Here is a 16852-nt window from a genome sequence, read left to right on the forward strand (position 1 = left end):
ATTTGAAAAAACCGATAGTCATCTATTTTTTATTATAAGTTAATACAATCCGATTTTTCAAAGATTAGGTCTTTTGTGAGACGGTCTCACGAATATTTATCTGACATGTCAATCATACCGATATTCACAATAAAAATTAATACTCTTAGCATAAAAAGTAATACTTTTTCATTGATGATCCAAATAAAAGATTCGTCTCATAAAATATGATCCATACTTTTTCATTGATGATCCAAATAAAAGATTCGTCTCATAAAATACGATCCGTGAGACCGTCTCATACAATTTTTTGTCTTTCCCAGATTCTTATAAATTCAAATATGTATGCTTGTTAACTATACATTTTTAAAAAGTCTAGTTTATTTATTGTAATTTATTTAAATAACACAATTTACGTACAATTTTATTAGTTTGTCCGATCTTGCATGCTACTTACTAAAAAATTGATATTGGTAATGTCATACGAAAAAATCGACCACATTATATTCAATTGATGTTTATATATGATACTTTAATACCAAAGATCCTTTGACCATTTTAAATTAGCAAACAACCATCAACGGATGTCACATATTCTTATTAAAATATTTTAGTACTCGTTATACTATTACTAATTAATATGTATATTCTTTTTGGAAAATATTGAATCATGTAGTTCAAACGAAAATTTCATATTTTTCAAGTCTTTCATCTCACGTTTATATTTCATATACTTAACAGTTTTAGTGAAATATTCGGGAGTATGTATTAATATGAATAATCGCATATGTCTGAATTATCTTAATCCGCAAAATGACTGTCATTTTATTGAAATGATAATATTGGAGGTTGAATTTAATTACATTTGATACTTCAAATCTTTCATTGATTTTTGTGTGTATATATTTGTTTAGTCAACACATTCATAACAAATGAAAAGATTTTCTCACAATTGACTTCAAGATCTTTTGAGATGTTTTGAGCTAAGGTTAGCCAATATTGTAATATGTCAACTGTCACACATTTTATAAACATTGTCAACTAACTGTTGTTTTATATGCTCATTATTTTTCATATTACAAAAAATACATTGAGATGAAAATAATTATCAATAACTATGTTATTTTTTCTCATAACGTTTTGAGACAATAAATAATTTGTTGAATTTTCATTTCATTCACAAATTCTCTAGAAATAACATTATTCATATTTGATTTTTCAATCTCTTTTATTGTACTATCGAAAATTATTTCTTATGTAGTTTTTCTCTTTCAAGGTATAAAATCTTTTGAATTTATTGGTCAATCATATTTCTAAGGTATTTTATTTTTACTTGCAAATAAATAAGAGATGGTTCTATATTACATCAGTTTACTTCATAATTTTCAGATACATAAAACACTTTAAGTTTTTATTATTATGTATGTCACAATCTTTTCAAGACTATCAACCTCCTTAACTTTTATATCTTAGTTATTCTCTCTCTCTTTTTTTTGTTGCAGGGATTATTGGTGTTGGAGTACCGTTTTTTCACATCCAAAGCACAATGGAAGTTTAAAAATTATAGTTTTGATGTTCAACTCTATAAATTGTTAAATGCAAATCACTTGGAAAAATTGCCTACAAATTGAACTTAACTGATTCGAATGAATAACTTATTCGATAAACCTACTTCGGAAATCATCTGAGCTAACAAGCTTACAACGGAGAGCAGCTGATGTAATCTGCTTACAACGGAAATCTGCTAATCTGATGAAATTTTCTAGGTGCAACAATCAGTTCACTGTTGAGCTTATTCAGAAAGAACTGTTATCATTTAAAGCTTTCAGCAGTTGTCTATTTCAGTTAGTGTTAGAGGAATTTGAATTTTTCCAATACTATATTTGGGAAGATGACAAAGACACACGACAATGTCTACAGAATTGTTGGACATGTAGTACAACTATGAGTACCGACCATATTTATTAACATTGGATCTACAACTATAAAAGGATAATGCATCAGAGCCACTAAGAATCTACTACTCTGAATCTTTCTTCCTACATTCTCCAATTTATCAACATTTTATCAAGATCTATTTCAAGTTGATTTGCACATACATAAAGTTTCATTAGATCACTTAGTGATTACACATCTTCTGTTTATTTTGTGCTGTGAGAAACTATCGTAACTATCATAAAGTTGTTTTTGAACAGACTGAGTTAAAGAAGCTAACTGGTAGGAGTTCACCTCAATAGGATTGTTGAAACAAGCTGAAGTGAGTTTGTACAAAAAATAATACCGATCAAATCTTCTAATTAAATTTTTCTAGAAATTGAAGAAAAGAGACTTAGAAGCTTAGTATTCGAACTTTCATGAACTAATATTCATCTTCTTTTTTACTGTCTATATTTTCATTTGAACTGATATGAGTTGATATTATATCAAGCTAGTTCCACACTTGTCTATTTAAGTAGCTTGAAATACTCAATTTGATTGAAAAATTCACTTTTGCTCTTCACACCACTTGATTTCATAAGAACAGACTACTTTTAATAAACATTCACCCACTTTAAACACATTTTCGATTTAAATAAAGTCATATATACATTTTTTTTAAAAAAAGTGATGTAAATACCCAACATTCGTATATTATAGTTGGTAGTAATTGTATGATATACTAACGTGCACTTTTAATGCATAGATATTAATTTTTATATGCACTTTTTATAAAGACTTTATATTTCACCATTACCTGAGAGAACTAAGCATTCATATATACCTTAATAAAACTGGCAGACACCTCAACCAAGATGTTTGAATAAAAAATGATATAATATACTAACGTCCACTTTTAATGCATAGATATTACTTTTACAACTTCAAAATGGAATGAAACTAATATATTTTTATGATCGAGTGCTTACCGTTTTACTAAAAGTTATAATTAGTGGTAATCATACAACTCAAATATTTTAAATCGTACAACATCTCAAGCATCGAGTTTTGATTGCTCTAACAACCATGAACAATGCATTCCAACAATCTACATCCCATTAATTGCATTTATTGTCTTTAATGAGAATCAAACTCGTAACTTTGAGTCTGATGTCAATTGTAAGGCCGGACGTTTGTTGTTTTATCAAAAGTTATAGCCGCTGGTAATAATGCAACTCAAATATTTTAAACTTTATATCAGCTCAAGCGTCACATTTCGATTGCTCTAATAAGTAGGAACAATTATTACATCCATCATTCTTGTTAATTAAATAAAGTAAACTAAAAATACAATTTTTAGTCAACAAAAATTAAAAGAAAACCAAACACTAATCATCAATATCAAAACGTGACATTTCTTAAGAAAAATTTTAATTATATATAAAATAGATATATATTTATAATAGATATCAGATTAATATTCTTAAAAAATTCTAGTAAATATTTATTCATGTTTCTTCGATAACACCAACAAATAACAAGAAATATATACTTATGATATCCATCAAATCAAATTTTTTGAATCGATAAATTTTTAAATCGTTGATCAATATTTTTCAAAATATTAATAAATATGTAGATCTTATATAAATTTTTTTTGCAGGAATACAATATTGACAAATATTATATACTATATCAATAATTTTCTAAAATATCAATAAATTTTATATTATGGATCACATCGAGAATATTTTGTTGGGGAAAACCCATAAACCGCAGAATCCATCATGATAAATCATCAAGAATTTGACTGAAATCTTAAGCGGAAGCGTACCTGAAGCCATAATCCTGAATTCTTTCAAACGTGTCTTGATCTTCCAGATCTACGCGCTCTTTCCTTGAGAGAATCCTTTAGTTTCTCTTCAGAACTATTTTCTTAATGGGGGAGAGAATAGTGAAAGTGACAACGCGAGATCTGGGGACCATGACCCATATTTATAGATAATGTTTATCAATATCTTCTGATATTTCTGTTTTAGCCCATCATAAAAACAGAAATTACACTTATGTCTCTACACATTAAAGGCCCACAGCCCATTAGATACATTAAAGCCCAATAACCCGAAACATTAATTGATCACTTTATTTTGGGCTTAACTTAATAGACAACCCACAATACATAATTATTCACATATAAGCCCATATAAATAAATTGATCCAACAATCTCCCACTTGGGCTATATGTGCAACTTTATAATTATGTTTGTGAAAATAACCTTATGAGCTCAAAATTGTTGTCATTCCGAAATTTATCTATAGCCAATCCAGTCCATCAATCACATCAACATAGGATCAAAGCAGTCTTCGCTACACTCAAGGTAACTAGACTCATCAATGGTCACATATGCCAACACAACTGAATGACATGAATCATGAAGTGAATGTGTAGCATGGAAATTTCATGCAATGTGACCGTAACATGCATATTTCCAACTGGTCCTCCCTTTAATCTTATCGAGATCAAACTTTAAATCATAATTAGAGTGTGACTTAACTTGAAATTTATTTCTGCAGAAAATAAATTTACATAACTGTAACTGAAAATGTCTACAATTGAAAAACATTTAAAATAACAAACTCCCACTAAAACTGGATTTCCTCAATTGACATAACACCCATACTAGCAGTATGCTCATGAAACTGTTTGGGTGGTAGTCCCTTAGTAAGCGGATCCGCAACCATGGAGTTTGTACCGATATGCTCAATAGACAACTTTCCACTCTGAATTCTTTCTTTAACAACCAGAAACTTGAGGTCAATGTGTTTTGACTTCGTCGAGCTCCTGTTGTTATTGGAATACATAACTGCTGATTTATTGTCACAATGTAATCTTAGTGGCCTTTCAATGCCATCAACAATGCGCAGTCCCGTGACAAAATTTTGCAGCCATATTCCATGATTGGATGCCTCATAACACGCTACAAACTCAGCTGCCATGGTGGAAGAGGCTATAAGTGACTGTTTAGTACTCTTCCAGGAAATGGCACCTCCAGCAAGGAGATAGATGTAGCCCGACATAGATTTCATACTGTCTTGGCATCCAGCAAAATCGGAGTCAGTATACCCAATGATCTCAAGCTGATCCAACCTCCAATATATGAGCATGTAATCTTTTGTTCTCTGTAGGTACCGTAAAACCCTTTTGACTGCTTTTCAATGTTCCACTCCTGGATTACTTAAATGTCGTCCCAACATTCCTGTCACGTACGCAGTATCTGGACGTGTACAAATCTGAGCATACATCAGACTCCCCACTGCAGATGCATAGGGAACCTTCTGCATTTCTTTTTCCTCAAAATCATTCTTTGGGCATTGTTTGAGACTAAATTTGTCTCCCTTAGCCACAGGGGTATCTGTTGGTTTACAATCTTGCATCCCGTATCGCTTGAGAACTTTCTCGATATAGCCTTTCTGAGATAATCCAAGAATACCCCGAGAACGATCCCGATGTATCTGAATACCCAGTACAAAAGATGCATCACCAAGATCCTTCATCTCAAAATTCTTAGCTAGAAATCTCTTGGTTTCATGCAACAACTCTATATCGTTGCTAGCGAGCAGAATGTCATCAACATATAAAACCAGAAAAATATGCTTACTCCCACTGAACTTATGGTACACACAATCATCGACCAAATTCATCTCAAAACCAACCGAGATGATCACTTGATGAAATTTGAAATACCATTGTCGAGATGCTTGCTTGAGCCCATAGATGGATTTCTTTAATTTGCAAACCATATTATTTGTGTCTTTGGACACAAAATTTTCTGGCTGCACCATATAAATCGTTTCATCAATGTCACCATTTAGAAACGCAGTCTTTACATCCATCTGATGAAGCTCAAGATCGAAATGCGCCACCAAAGCCATTATAATCCTTAAAGAGTCTTTCGCAGAAACCGGAAAGAAAGTCTATTTATAATCAATGCCTTCTTTCTGTGTAAAGCCTTTAGCGACAAGACGAGCCTTATGTCTTTCCACATTGCCTTTCGAATCCCTCTTGGTTTTAAATATCCATTTGCAACCAATGGGCTTCGTACCTTTAGGCAATGGGACAAGATCCCATACGTCATTGTCCTTCATGGACTTTATCTCCTCATTCATGGCATCATTCCACTTTTGAGAGTTAGAACTTTCCATGGCTTGACGGAAGTTAATAGGATCATCCTCCATCAATCCAATGTCTGCCTCATGTTCTTGAAGAAATATAATGTAATCATCTGGCACTGCATTTCTCCGCTCTCTAGTGGATCTCCTTAATGGCATAGGTTCTAGAGGTGCTTGAGTTTGTTCATCTGGAATGAGAGGATCTCTAATATTGTCTTCCTGTATTGTGTCTTGGTCAAAGTGAGGAATATGATCCTGACCAATGTCCAAGACACCTGTAGGAATATTTACATATTCCTCTTCAAAGACAATATCCCTTACTTTATCTCCCCCCGCAAACTCAACATCCTCAAAGAACCTGGCATTTCCTGACTCAAAAATCGACTTACTCGTGGGATCATAAAACTTGTACCCCCTGAATCTTTCAGAGTATCCAATAAAATAACAACTAACCGTCCTTGAGTCCAGTTTCTTTTCATTAGGCTTGTAAGGCCTTGCCTCAGCTAGACATTCCCAAACGTGCAGATGCTTAAGACTGGGCTTTTTACCCGTCCAACGTTCATAAGGGGTTTTGGTCGGTGCCTTAGTTGGAACCCTGTTAAGGATATATGCTGCGGTCTTTAGTGCTTCTACCCAGAGTGATTCTGGTAAGGTAGAATGACTGATCATACTCCTCACCATGTCCTTAAGCGTTCTGTTTCGTCTTTTAGCAACACCATTCATAGTGGGCGAACCCGGCATAGTGTACTGTGGGACGATACCGCATTCCTCCAGGAATCTAGCAAAAGGTCCTGGACGTTGTTCACCTGAGCCGTCATATCTACCATAGTATTCACCACCACGGTCAGATCTAACGCTTTTAATCTTTAAGCCAAGTTGATTTTCAACTTCAGCTTTATAGTTTTTGAACACATCCAATGACTGTGCCTTTTCATGAATGAGATAAATGAAGCCATATCTTGAAAAATCGTCTGTAAACGTTATAAAATATTGTTGACCATTCCAAGAAGCCGAAGGGAATGGCCCACAAATATCAGTATGTATAAGTTCTAAGACGCATGAACACCTGTTGGCTTCAAATCTCCTTTTGTTGGTTTGTTTTCCCTTTATACAATTAACATAATTATTAAAATCTGTGTAATCTAAAGGTTCGAGAATTTCGTCTGACACGAGTCTCCTTATTCTCTTTTCAGAGATATGACCCAATCTTTTGTGCCATAACGCAGCTGAATTCTCACTGGTTAATTTTCTTTTAGTGCCTCTACTTGTTTGCAGGGATTCATTAAATGAAGCAATAACATCCAAAGAATAGAGATTATCGTATCCTGATAATGAACCAGAACCAACCAATTTTGAATCGAGAAACAAACTGAATATTCCATTTCCAAAAGAACAAGAATAACCAAATTTGTCCAATGCAGAAATGGAAATCAAATTCCGTCTAAAAGACGGCACAACAAATGTTTCATAAAGATCCAAATATATTCCAGTCTTTAACAATAATCTAAATTTTCCTATTGTCTCAACTTCAACTTTGTTGCCGTCACCAACATAGATGAATCTTTCAGCATCACTTGGTTTTCGGCAATCCAGGCAACCCTGCATAGACACACTGATGTGAGTTGTTGCACCAGAATCTATCCACCACGTGTGTCTAGGCACTGAAGTTAAATTAACCTCGGAACAAACCATATTCAGAAGCATACCTTTCTTAGCACGCCAAGCGTGATAATTACTGCACTGCTTCTTCATATGCCCATCACTGCCACAGAAAAAACAACCAGAACTTTGAGAATCACTAGGATTCTTCTGTTGTTTCTTCGAAGGCTGTGTATCCGCAGCTTCTTTATACTTTCGTTTCTTTCCTTTATCCTTCGAGGTAGAGGCATAATGAGCACTTTCTGTCTTGTCTTGCTTCAACCTTTCCTCTTCCTGGCCACAGTGCGAGATGAGCTCATTCAGAGACCAAGTCTCTTTCTGACAGTTATAGCTCACCTTGAACTGGTTAAACTGAGGAGGAAGAGATATCAAAACCAGATGCACCAACAAGTCCTCAGAGAGGTCAAGCTTCAGTGCTTTCAACCTTGAAGCAAGATGAGACATTTCCATAATGTACTCCATGATATTGCCCTTACCTCTGTACCTCATTGAAACTAGGCTTGCCAAAAGTGTACCAATTTCAGACTTTTCACTTTTAGCAAACCTCTTTTCGAGGTCTTGAAAGAAAGCCTTAGCCGTAGCAATGTCGTTAGACATTGTACCCCTGAATGTTTCTGGAATGGCCCTCTTCATGATCATCATACACATGCGATTCGATCTCTCCCACCTTTTAAACTCCCTCTTTTCATCAGAGGTACTCTTATCCGTAACGACAAAAGGAGAGTCAACCCTTATCGCAAGGTCCAAATCCATGACTCCGAGAACTATCAATAAATTCTCTTGCCATGATTTAAAATTAGAGCCATTTAACATAGGAATAGAATTTATGTTGGAGTGAATATTTGCAGGAGTCAAATCTGAACAGAGAACAAAAAACCAAATATACATGCTCAACCAAATATCCAAATAAAATAATCAATAAATTCAAATAATGTAAACCCCATAAACAGAATATCGAGCACTCCATTAATGTTTCATCTTTGGACAAAAGATTAACTTGTAAGTGATATCCTGGCGCAGCAGTCAAACACTGATAGTAACTATCATGTCAAATAACAACCTTCCTTTGGGCCGATTTATTATTCACATGAAACCGAACAACTATCACATGTTTACCACCACAAGTGCATATGTAATTATATTAAATATTAACCTTCCTTTGGGCCGATCAGTATTCATATAAATCACATATACCCAAAATCCTTTTGTATTTCAAAATAAAATTAATTTCCATAAAAGAGGTCACTTTGGCGACATTTTATTTCAATTAATCAATTTTTAAAATACATATAACCTTATCATTATTTGAATTAATGAAAATTTAACTTAATATGTAGTCCACTTTTCGATTTTAGTACTCTCTCTGTTCCAATTATATATGTCACGTTTCTTTTTTGTTTATCTCAAATATATAGGCTTATATCATATTTAACAATATTTTTCTACTTTTTTACTAATATATACCTCTAACAACTAAATATTTAGAAGTATGCAACCATTTGTTGAATAAATTAAATAGAGATAATATAGAAAGTTTGTATGTAAACTACTTTTCTAATATATTTTTAATCGGTATGAAAAACATGTCTATGTAATTGCGACGAAGCTAGGTAATATTATTTTTCTATTTTTATCAATCTATCCCGTCATTAAATACATTAACCGCTTTCAAATTTTTTTATCATATTAAAACATTAATAAAATTAGGATAAAATTAGAAAAAAAAAATTTAAAATTTATTTTCCAATAACTTTTGTTGGATTAAGCATACATGAATGAAAATAGTAGTGAGATGAGTGACTCCCGGGTAACTTATTAAAGCAATTAAGGCCAATGCGGTAATTGAAAAGACACTTAATTATACATGTTCCAAAATTAATGTCAGCACTCAGCAGTATACAAAATGTTTCCTCGCCATTTCCGAATCCCAATTATCAACAGGTCAACTTCTCTCCAGAAATATATCTATAAATATATATATATATAATAATGAGTTTGAAAAGTCAAAAAAATCCAGCACATCTAAAAGTCAAAGAATTGGTTTAAGGGATCACACCAAGATTGTGAGGGTGACACCATTGGAGCTGAAAACAATGTCGATGGACTAGGTATGAACATATTACTGTAGCCCGGCAGAAATGAGTCTCATGCCGGCGAGAAGAATCCGGGCGATATCGGTTGTAGAGTCGTCGGCGCAGGAGATAATATGCCGGGAACTCGACTCATTTCCACGTCTGTGCTTTCAAGAATACTATCCATTAAATCATCATCAACACCAGTATAACTGCTATTATGGGAGATTTCTCTGTCTTTTGAGCAAGGGCTAGTTTTCTCTATGGAAGCGAGGCGGGCAGCTGGGGATAGGTCCCCGGCTCCTCCGCTGGATGTGGCCGCCGAAGTGTTGCCGGTTAAGCGTTGGACAAGGTTCATGAAGTCGCTGACGGTGGTATGTATGACTTTTGGGGACACTGCGTAGATTATGAGCGGCTGCCTTTCTTCGACAGGCGGAAATTCTTGCGGTGGTTGTTGGTGAGCCGGTGGAGGAATCGGTGGTTTTCTGATCTTGTAGGACTCCTTGTTGACTTTGAGTATGCCGGGACGAGGGCCCTGCAATTCTTTTCTCGGAGATGACCTGCTCACTCCTCTCCCCCACGGACCGCGGGATGACCGCCGCCGCCCCCCGCCGACCCCCGCCACCCGCCCCCGACCGTCGCCTCTCGTCGACCGCCGATCAGGACCGCCGCCGCTTCCGGTCAGCCGGTCACCGTCGACCGCCGCCCCCCCCCGCCGACCGCCGCCTGCCGCCGACCGCCGCTGACCGTCGCCTCTCGTCGACCGCCGATTAGGACCGCCGCCGCTTCCGGTCATCCGGTCACCTTCGACCGCCGCCGCCGTCGACCACCACCACCGCCGACCACCGCCACAAAATTGGAAGGGTAATTTTGTCAATTCATCAAAAGATTATTATTTATCTGATTCTTAAAAATCATACAAAACATAATATTATTTTAACATTATCTACTTCAATAATTCTTTTTATCATTTCTCTCTTAATCATTTCATTATATTATCCTCCAACCAAACGTAACCTGGATGTCCCATTCTTTTCCATGCGTGTCTTTGCTATATTTATTAAAATTTATCCTTTCTCCTTTAATTGCCATTTTCAAATCCTGAAAAATGATAATGTATAGTTGGTTGGTATACATTTTTTTCACATTCTGTTTGATTTTCATTAATAATATGGAGATCATGAAAATTTATTAATTTAGATATGTATTAATTAATCAAGAAATAATAATTTATTATTTTAAATTGAATTTTTTAAATTTGAGAAATATAAATTTAATTACACATAAAAACATTATATTTCATTAATGTGTGTATCATATTTCCGAATTAACACAAAAAAATCCACTGTACACACATATATATATTTATAAAAATAAGTAAGAAATATTCATTGTTTTTAATAATTAAATATTATTATATTTTATTGAACTAACTAAATAAAATTCACCACTTAATGTGGCTACAATTAACTATAAAATCAATCATGTGAAAGGAACAATTCATACTAATAAACCTTTACAATGAGAACACAATATTAGAAATATTAAATGTAAGGAGGAAAAGCTAGAGATGAATCCAACTTGATTTAATTTTCAAGAAATTACAAACAAGATTAGAATCATATTTTATCAACTTGCCCTACTTGTGGTCATAATTTTAACCGTCAAGAGCATGTGTATATCCAGAGAATTCATCGGAAGACAAAACAACATATCATAAAAAAAACATAAAGCAAAAATTTGTCTGAGACGATCTCACGGGTCATATTTTGTGAAACAAATATTTTATTTGGGTCATCTATGAAAAAGTATTACTCTTTATGTTAAGAATATTACTTTTTATTGTGAATATCGGTAGAGTTGATTCGTCTCACAGATAAAGATTCGTGAGACCGTCTCACAAGAGACCTACTCAGAATTAAGACTAAAGGACAATTAATGACTCTTGAGCGAATAATAGATTATTAAATATAGGAAAACTTCGATTTTGGTCTCTTTATTGTTTTTCGATTTTAGTCATTTATGTCGCTCAATTTTAGGTTCAGTCATATACCATTCAATAAACAAATTTATTCATTTTTCATCGAAAATGCTGACGTTGAACTTACGCATAAACGGCATGTTAGATCACGTATGTGTCGCATAGGAATCACAACAGCGTCAAGCCGGAAAATAATACTAAAAATTATAAAAATAAGTAAGATAATGAACCAAAATTGAAATTTTACAAATAGATAACCAAATCGCATAGAGCTTCATATTTTGCATTATCAAATTTGAAAATAAGGACTCGTAATGTTTCAACAAATCAAATAGTGTAAGTCTTAGGGAGTGTATATGGACTAAGCTCAAACTGTGATCATATAAATTAAACAAATGATCAAATTTTCAAACCCCCAAATATTTTGATATATTTGGATGGAGGTCCAATCCAAATTGGCTGCCATTTACACTTGACTTTCTTGTGCAATAAATAATTTCAAAGTCTTGCATAAGCCCGAACACATCCTTTTACTTCTCACAAAACAAAGTTAAAAAGATGGTCAATTTCTTCATATTCTCGGCACCTAATTAACTATTATAATGTTTCTCGAAGTACTCCATATATATATATATATATATAGGAAAGAAGGAATTAAGGCCACGATAGGAGGAAAAAATGATCATGTTACGTGTGGAGAAAAATGGTGTTTTTAAGATATTGGTCTGGATTCTGTTTGTTCTATTCATGTCAATGGCTTTAACAGGGGAGGCTACACGGGTTATGAGAGGCAGGTTTTTCGTCTTCGATCCGCTACTTGAAAACCGACTCCCGAGAGGTCCGGTGCCTCCGTCGAGTGCATCCCTTTGCCACAACAGATTGGATACTTTCAGTCACGATGACAAGTTCTCCGGTGAGGACGATGACATTCTTTGCCCATGATTTCATAGTAATTTTTCTTCTTCTTGTTTTGTAACTTTTTCTCTTACCAAAATAGGGATCCTTAAGCATGTTTCGCATGCTAAATGTTATTTTGAATTGCTCCCAACGTTAGAAAAATAACTCACAACTGTATTGGTCATTTTGTCATTTGATGAATATGTCATTTTCATGACCACGTGGGCATATTAAAACAATTATGGACTTGAAATTAAAATTTGTATTTTTTGTGCTAATATATATACATATTAAAGAAAATTTGTATTTTTGTGCTAATATATGATTTTGGTTTTCGATATTATTAGATTTCAATATCATGTTGTTATCTTTATTTCTCCTACAATTCTGTTTTTTTTTTCGACTTGTTCTAATTTGACATTGACATAACGCTCATATATAAAGAGTCAAGTAAGTATTCCTGATTAAAAAGGCTAATATTGACAAATATTAAAATGTATATTATTTATTAATATACATTTTTGAAAATGTAAGATAAACATATAAGAAGAAAATTATAATTTTCCCCTTAAAAATTTATGCTCACTCAGATCCCATATACATAAGTTGAGCTTCATTTTTCACGTGTACAATTATTATATTTAATATTATTTATTCTGGTATTGCACTCATATACCCCAATTTAATTTGCATTCTTCTAATTAAAATACTTATATAAAACACTAATTGGATAATCATAAAATAAGAACTTGGTTTTTCCGATGAAATTCAAAATATTAGCCTCTAAAAAAATCAAAATACTGCTGTTTTGGTTTAAACAATTACAAAATTGAAATATTTTAAATTTTATTATATTTATATTATATGTGTTAGGATGAGGCTCTTATTACGAAGACAAAAACTATAGTTGTTAGCCAAGACGCAATTTTATTTCTTTATACTTGTGGCAGCGCAGAGTACACCTACTTGGATGCTAATGGGTCAGGTTGTTAGGCTCATGAGCTCGGGGAGGTGCGTGTCTATCTGTCGGTGTTGTCTCATATTTTTTATAAATCAATCTTACCATTTCTTTAGGGTTAGTCATGTCTCTAGCAGAGACAATATTATCCGTTAAAATTTGACGTCATTTTTTTATGGCACACCTAGCCAACCATATCAAGTAGCACAACGTCAGTAGCTTGACACATGATAACTTCCAGGAGGTCATCCATCTCATTACTACTCTCACTCATTGACACTTAACCCAACGTTCACCCTCCCCCAAATAGATATATGCTTAGGAGACTTGAACTCGTGACCTCGCTATGTTATCAATTGTTAGAATCAAGCACTTACCATCTCGAAAAAAATTATACTTGTTAGTCAAGACGCAACTTTATTTTCTTATACTCATGGTAGTGTAGAGAGCACTTACGTGTGTGCTAATAGGTCGAATTGGTAGACCCAAGAGTTCGGGAAGTACATGTCTATCTATTGGTGTGGTCTCATATATCTTAGAGATCAGTATTACCATTTTTTTACCACTGATTCTGTCTCAAGTAGAGACATTATTACCCGTTAAGATATGTCGTTACTCTTTTATGGCTCACCTAGCCAATCAAATCAAGCGGTGCAAATCTGTGCCTTGTACACACTTTCTTCGTTCCAAATATAAGTGTCACGTTTTTTTCTATTTGTCTCAAATATGTAGTCCACTTTTCGATTTTAGTACTCTCTCTGTTCCAATTATATATCTCACGTTTCTTTTTGGTTTATCTCAAATATATAGGCTTATATCATATTTAACAATATTTTTCTACTTTTTTACTAATATATACCTCTAACAACTAAATATTTAGAAGTATGCAACCATTTGTTGAATAAATTAAATAGAGATAATATAGAAAGTTTGTATGTAAACTACTTTTCTAATATATTTTTAATCGGTATGAAAAACATGTCTATGTAATTGCGACGAAGCTAGGTAATATTATTTTTCTATTTTTACCAATCTATCCCGTCATTAAATACATTAACTGCTTTCAAATTTTTTTATCATATTAAAACATTAATCAAATTAGGATAAAATTAGAAAAAAAAAATTTAAAATTTATTTTCCAATAACTTTTGTTGGATTAAGCATACATGAATGAAAGTAGTATTGAGATGAGTGACTTCCGGGGAACTTCTTGTGTGTCAATATGCTGACTTTGCGTCGTTAGATCTGGTTGACTAGGTGAGCTGTAAAAAAATGACAACATATCTTAACAGTTAATATTGTCTCTGCTGGAGACACGATCGGTATAGGGAAATGATCAGACTTATCTCTAAGAGATGTGAGACGACACCAAAAAATAGACACATATCTCGTCGGACTCATGAGCCTAACAACCTGATCTATTAGTACCCAAGTAAGTTCATTCTATGTTGCCACGAGTATAATGAAATAAAGTTGCATTTTGACTAACAACTATCATTTTTGTCCTAGTGGTAAGTGTTTGATTCTGACAATTGATAACAGAGCGATGTCATGGGTTCAAGTCTCCGTAGAAGGACATTCTGTACTTGTTTGAGGGAATGTTAGGTTAAACGTGCATGAATTAGAGTAGTACTGGGATGATATGATCTCCTAAAAGTTCTCGTGTGTCAAGCTACTCAAGTTGCACCGTTTGATCTGATTGGCTAGATGAGTCGTAAAAGAGTGACGCCAGATATTAACGGGTAATACAGTCTCTTCTGGGACAAGGCCGATGGAAAGAAATGGTAAGACTGATATCAAAGGGATATGATACAACACCAACAGATAGACACAAACCTCTCCGAACTCATGAGCCTAACGGTCTGACCTAACATCCAAGTAGGTGCATTATGCATTATAACGAGTATAAAGAAATAAAATTGTGCATTGACTAACAACTATAAATTTTGGCATAGTTGTAAGCGCTTGATCCTAACAACTTACTTATTTTGTGTGAAAACACATATAAACCTAAATATATTGGACGCGGAGAGTATTACGATTAATAATATATACTGCTTGATTTGTGGGATGAGATGATAAAATTATATGGATATGTACTATGAGTGATAAGAAATTGATAAATGTAAGAAGTTTACATATTTTAATTGCTTATTATCCAATATTTGGTGTGTGACTTAGCTTGATTGCTAGTTAAACAATATAAATTTATTTTATCAATTACATCAAACAATACCGAAGAAAATCCCAAAAATGTCTTGCTCTAAAACATATTAGACACGAAAGGATCGATAGTCGTCTGTTTTACAATGGTGTACAACATAGTTAGTCTCACACATTTATATGAATTAATAAATACTTGAATTAAAATATGGATATAATTATTTATTTACAGTTGATATATTATATCTTTATATATGAAGTCTAAATAAAATTTTAAAAAAAATATTTTTTAGTTCTATTAACTTTTTCAATTTTATGTTTTGGTCTATTGAATTTTCTAATTATAGTTTTGATTTACTAATTTTAAATTTTCAGTTATTTTGCTTCAATTGATGATGTGACATCGGAACATGATGTTGTGAAATTGAGAAATACCTATAATATGATATTGAAAATTATTGTTTGTCAAATGTCACGTCAATATTTGAACCAAAACGCTGAAATTGATAAAGGGATCAATTAATCATGCATGGTTTACTTTAGGCTAAAAAAATCATTAATTTAATCCACACACAAACACGTTTTTTTCCCAAAGAAAGAATCCAATAATAGATGGTTTTAACTTTTGGTTTTGCACTTCCAACTACTCAAAAGCTAGATTTCCTCATCTACCACCGGCTCTTATAAAAGCAGTTGGATGATCGAGCAGAGATAGCTGTGTTTCAAATAAAAAAAAAAAGAATTTTTACAAAAAAATTATATACGCATGTTTTTAAGATATAACATGCAACAAATACCGATTCCTTCACCATGGATCATATTTATGTATTTGTTTAACCTAGCCAGCAGATGAATCAATAATCAAATACATGGACGGAATTGACTGACCCTTGCCGTCCCTGGTCCAGAACAAGTATTAACCAGTCATTCGCGCTCGTGATCGCCCTTATTACATGCGTATTTCGCACACCAAGATACACGTTTCAATGGTTTCAAAGTATACTAAATACTCACAATGCAACATATATATGTTTTCATTGTGAGATAGTTATGATC

General features: G+C 33.5%; 1 pseudogene; it reads right to left on the minus strand.

Annotated features, from left to right (window-relative positions):
• Positions 1–9564: 9564 nt before the first annotated feature.
• LOC142504442 (protein MKS1-like) lies at positions 9565–10593 on the minus strand (annotated as a pseudogene).
• Between the last annotated feature and the right edge of the window lie 6259 nt (positions 10594–16852).

Source organism: Primulina tabacum, chromosome 9, assembly GCF_025594145.1.
Source record: "Primulina tabacum isolate GXHZ01 chromosome 9, ASM2559414v2, whole genome shotgun sequence".
Lineage (NCBI taxonomy): Eukaryota > Viridiplantae > Streptophyta > Magnoliopsida > Lamiales > Gesneriaceae > Primulina > Primulina tabacum.